Consider the following 18,295-nt stretch of genomic DNA (forward strand, 5'->3'; position numbering starts at 1 on the left):
GAATGTCTCGCTAGTATATCAACCATGGTGAGCTCTGCACAAAGCGAAGCCATACCGCAAGGGTTGCGGACCAGGGAACGAGTGTTATAAATGGTAGGCGTCGGAATCGCGGCCATCAATTAAACTCTAGCGCGTTCATGCCACGTTTTCGTCGCCGTATCGCTCGGCCGGGAAAAAAACGCTTATTTCAGGGTGATTTCATATTCATTATTGCTAATCACAAACATAAATTAAGGTGTAAGAAGGTACATGTAACGCCCTGCAAGGGCACGGCAATATATAAAAAAAAGTTTATTTAGGTAAAACCTACGCTATACATATACATTTACAACATAAAAGAAGCGACACGAGGTGCCTTATTACAATAATATTATAAGATAATGGCCCCGATTCTTGCCGACACCTAATTTTACTTTAAGTTATACCTGTCATTTTCTTATCCGCCGAAGAGGGAAGGGACGCATGATTGACAGCTCTTAATTTTAGGAAGAGTGAGTAAATTAATGAATAACCCGGGTGAATCAAAAATGTATCTCGCTGGTATGCAAACCGTTTGACGTGTGCTGTCAACATAATTCTGGCGGGTTATTGGCCAATGTAAATTTTTTAGACGGTTGATTTGTGCTTAAAATTGACGTGTGTTCCATAAATTTTATGCTTGTCGATTACCCGTCCCTTTCCTTTTCGTCCGATAAGAAAATGACAAAAATAACTTAAAATAAAATTAGATAGTGTTTACAGGAATTAGTACCATTATCTAACTTTTTACACGTGTAAAACTTAATAACAAAATAAGAAAAAAAAACTTAATAAAAACAAAATAAGAAAATAAATATATTGAGTCATTTAAGTATTTAGTTTATCTGCAAAAAAATCTTAAATGCTATAAATAACATTTGGATGTCGGATGGGAACTAGACTAGGGTCCCTACACCCTTAAATAGATAAAGACCTTCACGGAAACTTGGATTTGGGTTAAACTGATAAAAACACAGATTTTAATAAAATAAACTGCCATTCCAACTCGTAATCGCGTCTAGAACGGCTGAAATATACGTGCAATCCTTCCTTCTTTTACCCCACATTACCAAAACACCCTACTAAATAAGCTAAGAGGCAATTTACAGTTATTACAGTTATTATTGTTACAGTTATTATTAAAAAGTGTAGCACTTAAAGCGGCGGGGAGCAAAAGTCAAAAGTACACTTTAGTTGGCGCCACGCGACTTCTCAGATAAAAATGGTGTGGGATGAAAAATGGCCGCCAGGACTTGAGAATGACTTGAATTATTGCCGGCGCGTCGTACTATTGTATGGCACGGTTTAGAAATAATACGCAGTAATAAGATTACAGTACATTGGAACGGTATCATAATAGAGTGCTCAGTTATTTATAACATGACCTGGATGGAAGTTGATGTCTGCGGATGAATAAAGAATAAAGCTTGAAGAGAATTTTATTGAAGTTCTAAAGAAGTTCATAAGTAGCAGCTAATGTGTAAAATCATAGATATTACTGTTTTTCTGTGTGTATGAGTTTGAGTTCATGCTTGGATAGATAATTTATATCACGTGGTTTCCATGATTTGTATGTGATTTCCCGATTAATAGCTACAGGCTTGCCCCCTATTACGTCGGATTTAAACATAGCTGGCGAAGAGACGGTATACACCTCTACAGGTATGACGCTGTTATGTTATGTCAGAATCATATGCTTTTTTTATTCTAGTAGATAATGAAAGACTTCTAAATCTGTTTTTTAGTTTAGTTAGGACTTTAGGAGCTCGGTGGCGCTGCGGGTGACGCGCTCGGTCTGCGATTGTTGAAGTAAAGCAACTTTCGCAAAGGCCGGTCATAGGATGGGTGACCACAAAAAAAAAGTTTTCATCTCGAGCTCCTCCGTGCTTCGGAAGGCACGTTAAGCCGTTTGTCCCGGCTGCATTAGCAGTCGTTAATAACCATCAATCCGCACTGGGCCCGCGTGATGGTTTAAGGCCCAATCTCCCTATCCATCCATAGGGAAGGCCCGTGCCCCAGCAGTGGGAACGTTAATGGGCTGATGATGAGGACTTTACAGGCTGATCGCCTGAATTTCCGAAAGTAAGATGATTCCTGCTTCGGAAGGCACGTTAAGCCGTTGATCCCGACAACTACTTACTGATTTAAGTAAGTAGTCGTTCATTACATGAGCCATGTCAGGGGCCTTTGGTGGCTCAATAGTAACCCTGACACCAGGGTTGATGAGGTTGGTACACCACATCACAACCCACACGATAGAAGAAGAATTACCGCGCATCGGGACGATTGTAAGATGTCTGAACTGGTCGTTCTGTTTAATATTTTTACACAGAAAATATATATTTTCTTAACGTTTTTACCGTTTTCGGATAGTACGCCTACGTTTTTTTTTTGTACTATTCATCCAATACAGTGTATTAATATTTACTTGAAATGAGAAACAGTTTCGAACCCACGGGGATTTATTACATTACGCAGGATCAATTCCATTAGGACCTCCGAGTAAATTTGGAGGTGGATCTAAATTCAGAAGGAAACTATATTGACCCGTGTTCTCCAACTAGTGTATTAGAGAATAGAATATATATTTCTCTTTCATGTAAAAATTGAAACACTTCGCAAATGTACCTATGTCATTATCTCCACAGCATTATCCCGTTTTTCCACAGAGTCCGCTTACCTAACCTGAAGATTTAACCGGTCCGTTTTTTACAGAAGCAACTACCAGTCTAACCTTCCAACCCGCGAAGGGAAAACCAGCCCAATAGAGATTAGGTCACATACCTCCGTAAATGCATTCGGGAATGTGGGTTTCCTCACGATATTTTCCTTCACCGCTGAGCAAGTGATAATCATTTAAGATCCAAACATGAATTCGTAAACAAATTCGACAATCATTGGTTTAGGCTTGTGCTTGACTCGAACCTGCGACCTCAGAATGAGAGGCTAGAGTTCCACTGGGCTACCACGGTTCATTTCACAAATCTTTTTATTTTAAGGATTATCAGAAAAGTATTAAATACAAAAGTATTAATATTATTGCTTCTATGCTGTTCTGGGAGCAAATAAAAAACATAGAACACGTTCAGCTGCTTGTCTTCCCGGGCATGTCGTAAAAACCGACAGAGGGATTGTGTCCTCTAACATGATGGACTAATGTTATGGGCGATAGGCTGATCCCTTGTCACCATAAGGTTTATCATATCCAGCTTACGACATCGTATCAACAGTGGCTGCAAGTTGTCTTTGATTTCTTGTGGCTCTGCCCACCCCATTAGGGATTACGGGCGTGAGTTTATGTATGTATGTATGTATGTATTAAATACAAGTATTAGGAAGAAACAAAGGTCATTTTACAGTAGGTATTAATACGTTTCTTATTATGTAAGTTATTGTTCCAAATTCAAATTTAATATTTAATTAACCCCATATTAGATTCATTTAACTTTGTAATAGACATTTAAGATTGTGACAAGATTAGAATATTTCATTATGAACTAATTATAATATTATTTTGTGTAAAACACATTTCTATCTATACGATATTCATATTAAAAATTCACATTCGAATTGAATACGTAAAGAACAAATAAAAAATTAAACCTCTATGTTAAAAACTTTTAATATTTGACATTTTATATATAACGAATGATTCGTATTTTAATTTAAATAAATATTATTTCAACAAATAAAAGAGTTGAACTGGCGAAAAGTTTTATTAAACCGAGATTTTTAGTACTAATAAACAAAAATGCAATTTTATTTCTGTTTTACTGCGTCGGTCAAGCGACGTGAAGTCCAATTCTCTAGCGCTATCAAAGTTTTGTATCTGCTACGACATCTGCTACGCCGTAGAAGAATGCTACGGTGCTACGTGATAGATTGCTTTTAAGGAACAATGGGTATGCACTCGTATGTTTTATTTTTAGCGGTATTGCATTGTATTCTCGTTCTAAAATGCTAAGAATAGTACATACATCATTGTTTTGTTAGGACGTTGTCTTTTAGCATTATGTATATTATGTAGGTAGGTAGGACACAAAATAGATAGCGTTATACCGCATTAAACTGAAAATTATTTTCTCATTACTCGGGTACTAACATAATTATTACAAAATACAATGTAATGGAAAAAATAATTGTCGTTGATATTTGGATCACATTACTTATGTATAGAATTATGTTGCTACCTTTATTGCTTTTAATTATTTTGATCAGACTAATAATGGGCGCAAGATGTAATTGTGCCTGGGTGTAATAGAAATGATCATCATTTATACCCTAAAATCAAGATAAAAGATGCATATATCTGTTATCCATGAAATTAGAAGGTTATATACATACATAAACACACGCCTATTTCCCACCGGGTTAAGCAGAAACTATAGAGTTCCATTTGCTTCGATCCTGACACACTTCTCTTGAAATTAATCTGTACAGCACCACCCATATTGTTTTTGAGGAATGCAGCCTGAGTGTTCTTTTGGTAAATAAAAGATTATTATTATTACCTATGACCACTTGATCTGTAATGGCTAGGTGTTACAGATAAACTAAGATTTTTCAAGCTTATTTACGTCCCACTGCTGGGCACAGTTGCTGGTTCAGTACGGATTGGTGGAGGCGGCTAGTGGCTCGGTACCAACGGCTTAGCGTGTCTTACGAATCCCGAAATTATCTTACTCTTTCGGGCAATCAGGTGATTGAGCCTGCAATCACCTAGTTAAACAAAGGACAGTCCCACAAAGTGATTTCGACAATGTGCTCATCGGGAACAGAACCCAGACCGCCAGATCGTGAGCCCAATGCTCTAACAACCAGTCCATGGAGCCTATTGTTTATTCCAATTATCTCTATTTTATTATATAAGTTTTATTGAAGTATCCACAGGCATTTACATTATCTTTCATCTATACAGAATAATGCTATGTTATATTACGTTTTTCACGACATGTGCTCCTCATACTCAAGAATCACATCTTCAAATGCCAACCAAGTAAGTGGCAATTCACGAAATGTTCTAATGAATCAGCTAAGTGCGTTGTTTATTCCAGTTGCAGCTATAACTTCCAATTAGGCCCGACTGTTTGTCCCTCTGTCTTATTTGTAGTTACTCGCTGCCACATATCACGCGGCAGATTTATAGTTTGTCGTATCTGTTCCATTTTATTTTTAAATCTTTGGTTTTTTTGTAGATATACTTGCGTTTGTAATTGTGTTATTAGAGATACAAGGTTTTATTTTATTTGTTTATTGAGTATTTTATAACTGTTTTTTTTAATGTCGGATTTTCCAGGCTACGTTCACCAACATAACATAACATAAGTAGCCTATGTATGTCCCACTGCTGGGCACAGGCCTCTCCTCAATCAACCGGAGGGGGTATGGAGCATACTCCACCTCGTTCACCAAAAACAATATAAATGGCGTTGTACAGTTTCAACGTGATAATTACCTATTTTCTCATTACTAGGGTATCTAGACGCGTGTCAAGCCAAGTTTTTTTTTTTCTCTTAATTTAAGGAGTTTTATCTTACAAAAAGATAATGTCACTCCGTAGTGACTTCTTTCGATTCTACAACATACACAAACTAAAAACAACTTAAACTAATGCAATAATGTATAGGCTTAAAACAAACTGTTCATCCCCTTCTCTTCAAGCCCACCATTACAGTTTTGTACAGTGCAATGGCGGGAGAAGCAATGGCTTCTCCCGACAATGGGAAAGACAAAGCACTGTTACAGCCCCACACCTGATAAATATTACTGTAACTATCTAGCAGCTGTATTCTCAGATCCTCGTTCCGTACACACTCACCAAGCCAAGTTCAAGAAACAGAACTGGCGAGCCGCACCGTGTGTAATATTATACAATTATTACAAAATACAATGTAATGGCAGAAGCATATATATATACAAAAAAATGTATGTATAAAATTATGTTGCTACTTATATTGCTTCTCTTTATTTTGATCAGAATAATAAAAGGTGGAAGACGTATTGCGCCTGTGTGTAATAAAAAGGCTCATCTATACCCAAAAACAAATATATCAAGTGGAATTTCCTGTCGGAAAATTCATGAAATAAGTGTTTTTTTTTTAATTATTTTTCCTGCCATACTTCTGCGATGGAAAATTCCACTTGATATCAACTCAGAATCATGGTCTGAATCATCTCTTAAAGTTTTCTTTACGATATCACTAACACCCTGTATGATAATAACATATCTTTATTTTTCTGAAAAAACCTTAAATATATGACGGTATTAGTTCACATTCACAAGTATGGCATTACAGGCTGTGACATAATAATTATGAATCAACTGATAGCCCTCAAAATTTGAACTCAGCTAAGGACACCAACTACCAACCAAAAGTTGCATGCAAAAAGCCAGAAGTGAGGGTGCTAACAATCATCATCACCAATTTAAGAGCCACGCTCTTGTCGGTGTAGCATTTTCTCAATGCTACTTTTTTAGGGAAACATAGGGCAGTGGTTTCCCTCTTGCCTTCCGCCCCGCAGTACTCTGTCTGACTCAAGTGGGATGGCGCCCAGAGTAGTCTATTACAAAGCCATACTAGGACTCCTGTCCTCCGGCTCTGAATAGTACTGACAGTTACTGCTGCCCTCTGTCAGGTTACAGTCCCTGTGATTTGCCCCTTCCGTCCTGCATTGCCGTACCGATGGCTCCCATCATAAAGATCAATGATGATGACTAACTATAATATTTTATTGTCTGAAACAATTTACAATAAGCAAATTGTTAAACTTGAAAAAAACATATAATTCTAATACTTCTTTCTCAGTTTGTCCTTATTTAGTTAAATGTTGTTGATTGAAGCAAACTTTACCAGTAAATAAGTTAAAGTCCCATTGCGTTTTGAAAGCGATTGGGAATTTAATTTCCGTAACATAATAAATGGGGTCTGTGCCAATTGGAAGGCTTCTCAGTGTTTGTTTATATATTAATAAAACGATTTTGTCCGCGTTTCCTGATGTGTCCTTAGAAAAGGTTTAATACGATCTACTCTGAACAGGCATGCGTGTATGAAGCGATTGATAAATGTGGAGGAAGCAAGAGAAGTGTGTCAGGATCGAAGCAAATGGAATTCTATAGTCTCTGCTTACTCCGGTGGGAAATAGGCGTGAGTTTATGTATGTGTATGTATTCCTGATAGGTCGCTGAAATGACTCGTTAGATGGTGTAAGCTCACGACTAGATCCCAATTGGAGTAGTCAGAGGTACATACTTTGCAAGATGAACTAAGTATCCACACGTCACCGAGCTCTGTTACATCAACGTATAGGCGGTGAGCCGTATTACTGTCTATAATGGAAGTCTCTAAGCGTTACCACCTCTCACGTCATCAAGTAATCGTGCAATGAACTTACAAATAATCCACTATAAATATTACATTGTTTAAAAGTATGAGACCCTTACTGTTTTCATTTAAATAGTAATTTTGCTATTTTTAGATATGAGATCGTATAAGTTACTATAATAAATAACGGTCTCCGTGGTCCAGTGGTTGAGCGTTGGGCTCACGATCCGGAGGTCCCGGGTTCGAATCCCAATGGGGACATATCACACAAATCACTTTGTGATCTGTAGTTTGGTTAGGATATTACAAGCCGATCACCTGATTGTCCGAAAATAAGATGATCCGTGCTTCGGAAGGCACGTTAAGCCATTGATATCTGTTACTACTGACTGATGTAAGTACGTAGTCGTTACATGAGTCATGCCAGGGGACTTTGGTGGCTCAATAGTAACCATGACACCAGGGTTGATGAGGTTGGTAATCACTTCACGACCCACACGATAGAAGAAGTAAACCAGTTTAACTTTAGGCAATAGCACGGGCCGCAGGTAAGAAGGCAGGGGGGGGTTGGTTTACTAGGGGGCTATTTTAACTTTACAAAGGGCGCACGTAAACAAAAATGTTTTCGCATATTCCCTCGGCGGGTGCAAATAAGCTTCCTATCAAAATTCAGTGAGACACTAGAAGCCGTTTTTTCAGTCCATTACCTTTTTTCATCCCAGCAGAGTTAAGCTGATTATACCGAGAATCAGCTATGGTAAACGTAGGGAGTGGACACTCGTATATCAAGGAATTTTTTATAGCAACAAGGGATTTTATGCGACGGGTCGGATTTTGTTTATTGATTATCAAGTTCCCGTAATTTTTTTTACGTAGATGGTAGAATTTTGGCCAAGGGTGATGTGTTCCAGCCGATTTCGGCTACGGCGACTGCTTCAACTCCTACGTTCATGTGCTCGCATTTGGCTCATATAGCCAATCTTGTTGGAAGAGATATTAGCACATAGCGGGCATGTGAGCACACCATTTAAATGTGTATAATTGATCGCCGCAGGTGGTCGGGCTTTCAATTTATCGCGCTTGGCCAAGAGTATCCGGTATCGAGGCCGATCACCAGCTCCATGACCGGATGACATTGTGACGTCGGAAAGCAATGAATGAGAGTTGCACAGGACCGCAAAGGATGGCGTGAAAGACGGGTTACAGTCCGAGTAAATAGATAAAGATGCAGGAGTAATATTTTACACTTTCGACTATTGTATGTGCATTACTTCATCATCAGCCCATTAACTTTTTTTTTACGTGACTTATTGTAGATTTGCCGCAGATGGCATTAACTAGTTGGCCGGACAAATGGGGAGCGCTGAAGGCTCTCACCCGGTACAACGTTTAAGACAACAGGCCTGAGGGTGCCCAGTTGGGCGCGAACCTCGGCTCAGGGCGTCGTCTGAGAGGAAAAATATTTGAAAAAATTAATCGACCCTAGTGGGTCGATAGCGATAAGCGCTATATGAGGGAAATCGTCGACCACGCCGGCGGGGTCGGTATCGGGGTCCTGAAGTGTTTAGTGTCGCGAGCTGATTGCCTGCCCCTATGGCGAGCCCATTAACGTCCCCACTGCTGGGGCACGGGCCTTCCCTATGGATGGATAGGGAGATCGGGCCTTAAACCACCACGCGGGGTGCATTACTTACTACATTTTATTCGACTGAAGTTTTGTTACCTTTAGTGGAAAATTCTCTGTCCAACGCAAATGATTATTTAACATATTATTTTCATTTATTTTTATAGTTTTATACACACACGCCGGTTGAGACTAGATCGTACAAACCTTTTCTTAGAACATCCCTAATTTTTGCAATGTACCGGGTATTTTTTGTTACGTTCAAATTTGTGGTTTCAAATTCCGACAAGCCAAAATCTTAAATCCATACAATACAATACAAACACGCTTTATTGCACATATAAACACAACACTGGAAACTATTACAAAGATGACAAGAGAAGCACAATCGGCGGCCTTATTGCTCAATAGCAATTTCTTCCAGGTAACCTTAAGGTGAAAGAACTTGCTACATATTGGAGTCGGGGATAAGTAAATAATACAAAATATGTTGTTAGAAATCGTCTTCTTAGAACATGGTCGTCGATTTCGGACGTGTATTTTTAGTCTGTATTTCCGTAAAATTCTGATCATCTTTGACTACAGTACAGTATAGGGCTGCGTTATATACGGACATACATACCCTCTGACCTAAAACTCTCCATCCGAACTTATCTTAGATGTAAACGAGGCAAACCATCCTTAAGTCCTTACGACCAACATTAGACTTTAACCTTTCCTACGAGGGTTCGTTTTCGCACGGCATTTTGTAAATAGCGTACGTTCTACATGGAGCTAGGAGAGATGGTGCGATTTTGTTGGAGTGAGCTTTGTGAAAACGAAACGTTACAAGACAGTAAGCTGATTAGTGTCTGGTTTTGTGTTCGTTGGTTTTGTTGTGGAATTTTATTCGCTACGTTGGGACACAAACAGTGCTAGAAAATGTACAGTCTTATTTCCGACTGAACTAGAAACAAATCATTGTGTTACAATGTTTCGTTTTGAATTCCACACAACTGTGAGACCAGTTGAAAGCCCTCAGAGCTCCCCTTAACCAGCTAGTTAATGACATCTAAGGCAAACTTACAATTAGTTACGTCAGAGAAAAACACACAATTTTATTTAATAATTGTAATAAGTTAATAAATAATTATTTAATAAGTATATTTTTTATAAATGTATGTATTTTTTGTTTGTGCGCAATAAAGGATATTTGATTTATTAGTTGATTGAATATTTTTTTATTAATAGGGCAGTTTATTCATTTAACGGGTCTATTCATTGGACCATTATATGGATAATGGACTGATCACCAGTCACCATACGGTTCATAACTACCCACCAAAAGCGACTGCTAATTTTCCTCTGATTTTTTCTCTGCTCACCCCGACAGTAATCAAGGGCGTATTTTATATTATTCAAATTTATATATACCCGCTGATTACCCGATTGTCCCAAAGTATAATGATCCGAGCTTCGGAAAGCACGTTAAACAGTACCGACTGTTATTTCGATGGCTGTACTATTCTACTGTTTACTTAAGTAAATATTCAGTCGTTACGCGAGACATGTCAGGGGCCTCAATAGTAACCTCACAACCCGCACGAGTGACGAAGAAGAAGAATAAAATAAGAAGTGACGTGAGTGACGAAGCGAATACATTACCAAGACGTCGTCTAATAATCAGTTCAATTATTTTCTTTCGTCCATGAGAAGGTCGGTAGTTCGACGCTTGCTCGCTCGATATCTTCGAATAGATACGATCGAGGAGGCTGTTTTGTTTCCCTATTCCATCAGCAATACCTCACCATAGCGGACCGGCTGCCACTTGCCTGTGACGTCGATGGATGACTGAGAATTTAACTTTATATATTTATTTATTATGGAGCAGCAACAGCAGTACATACATAAGCTCATGACTATCCCAATTGGAGTAGTCAGAGGTACATCTATCGCAAGATGAACTAAGTACCCACATCTCACCGAACTTTCTGTTAGACCAACGTGTAATGTGTGTGGCTTATATATATAAATTCTAATTATTTTTTTTTGCTTATATATACATACATATAATATGATAATTATATATATATATATATATATATATATATATATATATATATATATATATATATATATATACGTATATTCTGGTCGGATAACCCAATTACAATTGTACTACAATTGTAATTGGGTTACAATTGTAGTGTTTTTTTTTAAAATTATTTTCAGCTTCATACTTTTGCGACGGATAATTGGCATTAACTCAGAATCAAGGTGTGTATCATCTCTCAAAGTTTTCATTACGATGTCACTATCACCCCGTATTAACAAAATACTAGAAATAGGTGCAGTTCTGTCCACCCCAGTGAGGATTAAAGGCAACATATGTGTAAAATAATTATTAATAACCAGAAGTTTTGTCAGCCAAGCTATTCACATAAGTAACGAAATGAAAATGAAACTTGTAGGTAATAATTTTACGAACTTTAAGATCTTAGAAACTTGGCTGAGCACCAAACTTTAATAAATGTGTTAAAAGTATATTAAATTTTAAACATTTGATGCAAAATTTCATGAAAATATATGAAATAGATAATGGTATTCCATGTAATTCATAATGGAAGATAGATATTATGGATGGAGCATTACCCTAAAAAAATATTATAAAGGTTATTCCGTACTTCTCGGAAGGCTACTACAACTTCCTCTTATATCCTTATAACCCTTTTTATCTTTTGAAATAAGTATCCATTCTAATTATGTCACATAAGCTTTGTTATGAACCTCATCATCTCCCTAGCAGTACCCCAATTGTTCATAGGGTCCGCTTACCTAACCTGAAGATTTGACAGGTCCGGTTTTTTACAGAAGCGACTGCCTATCTGACCTTCCAACCCGCGAAGGGAAACCAGCCCTATACAGGTTAGGTCACATACCTTCGAAAATGCATTTCTCGGGAATGTGAGTGTCCTCATGATGTTTCACTGCTGAGCACGTGCTCAGTATTCATCATAATCATTTATGTATTCAAAAACGAATTCGGCAATCATTGGTTTAGGCTTGTGATGGATTCGAACCTGCGATCTCAAAGTGAGAGGCAAGCGTTCTACCAACTGGGCTACCACGGCACCAACTTTATTATGTACCTACTTATGTAATTTCCTTCGATATTTTCCACTTAGAAACGGTAAAAAAAAGATCACACTAAGATACTTGTAAGTTATCTATGTTTTTGTGCGGTAACAAGCAAGCACGAAGTTGGTAGTTTTGGCAAGGCCGAGAAGTTTTTCTTTAACTACATCTTGTTATCTGCGAGAAGTTTTTCAGTCTCTCGATAGTTTTCCGCTTTTTGCCGCGAAGATGTTCGATTGGTCGCGCTGTGCTCTCCGGCTTGGTGTACCAACTACAATAAGTCATAACATAACAAAAGCTTACGACTATATCCCAATAGTGGTAGTTAGAAGTAAATACATATGAAAGACCGCTCGAAGGACCAAAAAATGAGAGCGGTGTGATTAAGCCTTCGACAGCTAATAATAAAATAGGGAAAATTTGGGAGAACGAAACGAGCGGCTGACATAAGTAAAAGTATAATGACAACTAAAAATAAAACAAAATACAAAGAAGTAAAAAATAATAGACAAATACAAAATAACATACAAAAGAGACCGCAATGTTCAAGTGCAACCTGCACAACGTACATGCAGTGGAAGATGAACTAGGTCCCCACACCTCACCGAGCTTTTTATTAGACCAAACGTGGTAGATGGTGAGCCGTATAGAATAGAATATAAATTATTTATTATAAAAGGACGCCACACACAAAGACAAGACAATAACATCACTAATTTTTATTATAAAACAATTACCAAAAGCATAGGAGGATGTTCATTACAATGATCATAAGGTGGTGGTGGACGTCCTGAGATAAAAGGGCCTCACTCAGCACAAGTCGTATCGTCGCCGTATGTAATGATTGATGCAATTCTGGTACCGGAGTTAGAACCGTCACTCCCCATTGGAGAAGCAACCCGTTGGACCCCGTGGTGGAGAAATGGTAACAGGATCATAGTTACTACAACAAGTCAGGTCAAGATAAACAAAGGTAAAAAAAAACAGATTTCAGAATGTAGAGTAACCTACATACAGGATGTTAGTGACAACGTAACGAATAGTCAGGGGAATGATTCAGAGTTAATGGTAAGTGGAATTTTCCGTCGCAAAATTTATGTTTTTTTGTATGTTATGTAATGAGCTGAATCATCCCTCTCACTATTCGTTACGATGTCACTTACACCCCATACAAGTAGATATTGGTGTTAGTGACGCCGTAATGAATACTGAGGGGGATGATGCAAACCATGATTCTGAGTTGATATCAAATAGAATTTCCTGTCGATAAAATTAATTAACTAGCTATCGTATACATAGGAATTCATAAAACAATTTCCAATAATCACGTCTCGGCTAAAAATATATTATAAAACACCTAAAATAGACGTAATTACCTACTTGTTTACGAGGACAAGATACGACGCAATTCTTCAAAGAACATCATTTTGTTTTTTCTCATCCTTGAAAATGTATGAAACATATTTTTTGGAGTAATTAACATCGCAATATAATTGTCACTGTTCATTTATATGAGACGACATTATATACATTGATAATAATAGCTTACTTGACTTTTTTACCATCCTCCTTTCATCCCTTTAGATGTGATATTCGAGAAAAAAATAATCTATATTTTTCCCTAATCTACCTCCATATCAAATATCATCTGAAACCGTTTAGCAGTTTAAGCGTGAAAAGCTAACACATCATTTTTTCAATACGATTTTCTTCAACAAATATCGATTTCATTCAATTCCTTTCATTCCTGGTAAAAATGGGACTGGGGAAACACGAACTTTTTTCTGGATTGAAAAAGAAAAATAAAAAAGCGTGTCTATTGCAAGGTGTTGTTGAAATCACAATATTTTTTCAAAAAAGTGCTTTATGGGTTTTAACTGAAAGGTGACGATGTAGACAGACAGAGTAACTTTCGTAACGAATACTGATGGGGATGGTTCGGCTTCGTCGCAAAATTCATGATAATTTTAGGTTTTTTTTTAATTATTATCAATTCTTTACTTTTACGATGGAAAATTCCACTTGATATTAACTCAAAATAATGAGCTGAATCATCCCTCTCAGTATTCGTTACGATGTCACTTACACCCCGTACAAGTCCATACAGACAGCAATACATGTAGGTATGGGTATTAGTGGAAACATAACGCATACTGAGGGGGATGATTCGGACCATGATTCTGAGTTGATATCAAGTTGAATTTCCTGTCAGAAAATTTATGAAAATGTTTGTGTACTTTTTAATTATTTTCAGTTTCATACTTTTGCAACGGAAAATTCCACTTGATATTAACTCAGAATCATGGTCTGAATCATCCCTCAAAGTTTTTGTTACGATGTCACTAACACCCTGTATAATATTTGAATGGATAACATGCTGAAGGTTATTACAAAGTTGTGGTTTACAAACAACACGTCCACAAACTAATGTAGGTAGGTAGGTACATAAACTATTACTTACTCAGGGAGCGTATCATTGGCAAAATGTAGCATTGCTGAATTGCTAGTAAGTTTAGCCCTCTAGGCGTACTAAGACCTCACCACTGGGAATCCAAGTTACAACTACGTAGGTAAGTATTTGGAACTTCGAGCGAAGCAAACGAAGACCGTTCGAACTCAGTACGTTGATCAAACATTTCGATAATTTGCTATCATATGTGAAGGTTAGTTTTAATATTAAATTGAGAGATCATATTGGCCCCAATTTCTGCAAACATCTCTTAATTTTACTTTAAGTTATACGTGTCATTTTCAAAAAAGGAAAGCACTTAATTTTAGGAAGAATGAGTAAATAAATGAATAACCTGGGCGAATCAAAAAGGTACGCAACCCGTTTGACGTGGGTTATTGGCCGATGTAAAATGTTTAAAGGGTTGTTTTAGATTTCCGCCTAAAATAGATTTGTGTTCGATAAATTTTATGCTTGACGATTACCCTTTCCTTTTCGGCGGATAAGAAAATGACAGATATAAGTAACTTAAAATAAAATCAGGTGGTGTCTACAGGAATTAGCCACATTTTAAGTATTCGCTATTTGTTGATTTCTAAATAGACCTTCCAATACTATTTTAAGTTATACCTGTCATTAAAGGGACAGCCGAAAGGAGCAATTATTGTTTCAGAACGCGATAAAAAGTAGCAATTCTGTGCAGCGCCATCTATGTCGTTTTTGGGGAACGTAGCCTGGAAAGTTCCTCATTATATATTTTTATAATTTTGAATTTCCTATAAGAGAGGCAGCGCTGCAGACCTGCATTGTAACAATGGCGGTAGCTACCCAATCCAGCACGGAGTACCGAACACCAACATACTCCGCGGCACCCCGACACTGTTGATATAGACTACGAAAGCTGTATGGTAGGGGGCTCGCTATTCTCACCCCCTGTCGTATAGCCGAGTGGGTTATATTACTTGTGACCGAGAGGCGGCGGTGCAGATTTGCTTTTATCCAAATTAAAAATTAGACGAAATGAAATTAGACAAATTGAAAATTACACTCAAACATAAACTCACGCCCTATTTCCCATAGTAAACAGAGACTATGGAATTCCATTTGCTTCGATCCTGACATACTTCTCTTGCTTTCTCCACATTCTTCAATCGTTTACACGCACGCCGATTCAGAGTAGATCGTACTGAAACTTTTCTAAGGACATCTCTAATTTGGCCAATGTACGTTCTTCTAGGTATTGTACCTAAGAACTGTTTTTTTTTTCTTTTTATAATGTAACTATGACGTTTTTTTTGTACTGTACAATTGTAATTAATCTCTTTTGACTTTTTGATTTTGAGAATTAGAATTAGGTGAAATGAAAAAGCATTATGACAAATATGAGAGAACCAATTTAATCGCAGCCATATTCAGCGGTAGAACATAAACTGCTTTGCTCTTTCCAACTCGGATGCCATACTCAACACAACTTGCTCAAATTCAAGATTAGGGGTCCAAGTTGGACCTAGCGAGGCTTAATGCGAGCTTGAGCGTCTCAACTCGGTAAGCACGGTTAAACTGCCATCTGGCTGGGATGGCAGAGATTTGCGTTACTTGTCTCGGATTACACCCTATTGCATATTGAGTTCAATTCTGTTGGTTGGAGTGATTGAATTTCATTTATTGTTTCTTTATTTGTATAACTAAGTAGGTATGTATTTGTTTAGAAAGAATGTTCCATTTCCTTTAAGAAAAAGTCCGGTACATACCATCTAATTATATTTTAAGTATACCTATCATTTTCTAATCCGCTGACATACATAAACTCACGCCTATTTCCCACCAGATAAAGCAAAGATTAAGGAATTTATATTGGAAGAAACATTTATTATTGTAATACACTTCGATTCCGACATACTTCTTTTGCTTCCTCCACATTCATCAATCGTTTCGCTTGAGAGTAGATCGCACTGAACCTTTTCTAAGGACATCTCCCTTCTCAATCTTAGTCACTATATATATAAGTCACATCGTCTTTCACACCACGGCTCTCCCTTATCACACTATTTCTCACTCTATCACTCAATTTATATTGTAATGTGTAGTAAATATTTTTTTAAGAATCTTGGAAGCTAATTTTCTAAGGACATCCCCCTTCTCAATCTTAGTCACTATATAAGTCACATCGTCTTTCACACCACGTCTCTCCCTTATCACACTGTTTCTCACTCTATCACTCTTAGTCACTATAAGTCACATCGTCTTTCACACCACGTCTTTCCCTTATCACACTGTTTCTCACTCTGTCACTCAATTTATATTGTAATGTATAGTAAATATATTTTTAAGAAGCCTGTAAGCTAATACAAATACGTATTCCATTAGTTAGACTACTTAGGACTCCTCAATAAAGCGATACAACTCGAAGAAACCTAATAAGGCAAGTTGGGCCAATAACTAACCCACAATAGTGAATCTGAATACAGTTTAAAATTTAATTTGTTCATTCGTTATAGAGTTTCAGAGACAATTCATAAAGTGCGCACAAAGGACGCGGTAGGTTTTGTTCAGTCTTACTATTGTGTTCTGACCATTGTCTGGGTATGAACTGGACTGAACCAGAGAACTGTCTGTGACCTACTGTTGTAAAAACTGTCACTCTATGACTGTTTGAGGAAGAAATGGAGTCACTAGAAGTGATTGTAATTCGTATCATTTGATTTTTAATGAACAGTCTCCGTGATTTATGAATGTCTGTGACCCACTGTAAAACTGTCTATGACTGTTTGAGGAAGAAGTGGACTCAGGTTCGAATCCCGGTGGGGACATATCACAAAAATCACCTTGTGATCCTTCTGATCCGTCTGTGGCCTTTGGTGGCTCAATATCCCTCCCTACCAGTTATGATGAGGTCGATCATTGACCTAACAACGCACACGACAAAAGAAGATTTATTTATTTACATAAATACACAATCTTACGACCGCAATCCCTAACGGGGTGGGCAGAGTATTTTATTTTGTATTAATGACATTGAAAACTAGACATGTGAGTGATTTTTTCCAGTGTTACGCTCTGGTTTTCGATTTTAGAGTTGTCTGGATGAAACGACTACCATTGATTCTTGCATCGTATCCCCCCACCCTCCATGTCATCTACCTAATTTCAAACCGACAAATATTTTCCCAAACACTAAAAGCGAAATTAAAGACTTTGTTAGACAAAATTTAACCGACCTTGCTTTGCCGGAACTTGTCCAATTTCAAATTTGGACCGCTGTACCTAAATTCCAATTTACTTGGACAGTCCCAGTTGGGTGTCAAAGTTAGTACCTACTAGCAGCTAGGTACGTCTATACAGCCTTTGTCCCCGATTATACTTTGCGTACAAAGGCACGACCCGAAGGTATTTGTACGAACTATTTCATTTTAAACACTAGCTTGGACGACACAACTACAATAAGAGAAAATAATCTTAATGAATCAACTTCCTCCAACACGTAAAATACCTAGAAGTTTATTTTAATTAAGATTATATTTTTTGAAGATTATGCTGTTTTTGTGGGAGAACTGAGAACTATTGAGTTCTATATAATAATAATTAATAAAATATATAATTTCCGTTCCATACTTTTGTGCCGGTAAATTCCACTTGATATAAACTCAGAATCATGGCCTGAATAATCCCTCAAAGTTTTCGTTGCGGTGTCACTAATGTATAGAGCAACCAATGAAAAAATAGAACAACCAATTACGTACTTTGCTTAAAAGAACCCACTGGTAGAGT

This window comes from Pectinophora gossypiella, chromosome 5, assembly GCF_024362695.1.
Source record: "Pectinophora gossypiella chromosome 5, ilPecGoss1.1, whole genome shotgun sequence".
Classification (NCBI taxonomy): domain Eukaryota; kingdom Metazoa; phylum Arthropoda; class Insecta; order Lepidoptera; family Gelechiidae; genus Pectinophora; species Pectinophora gossypiella.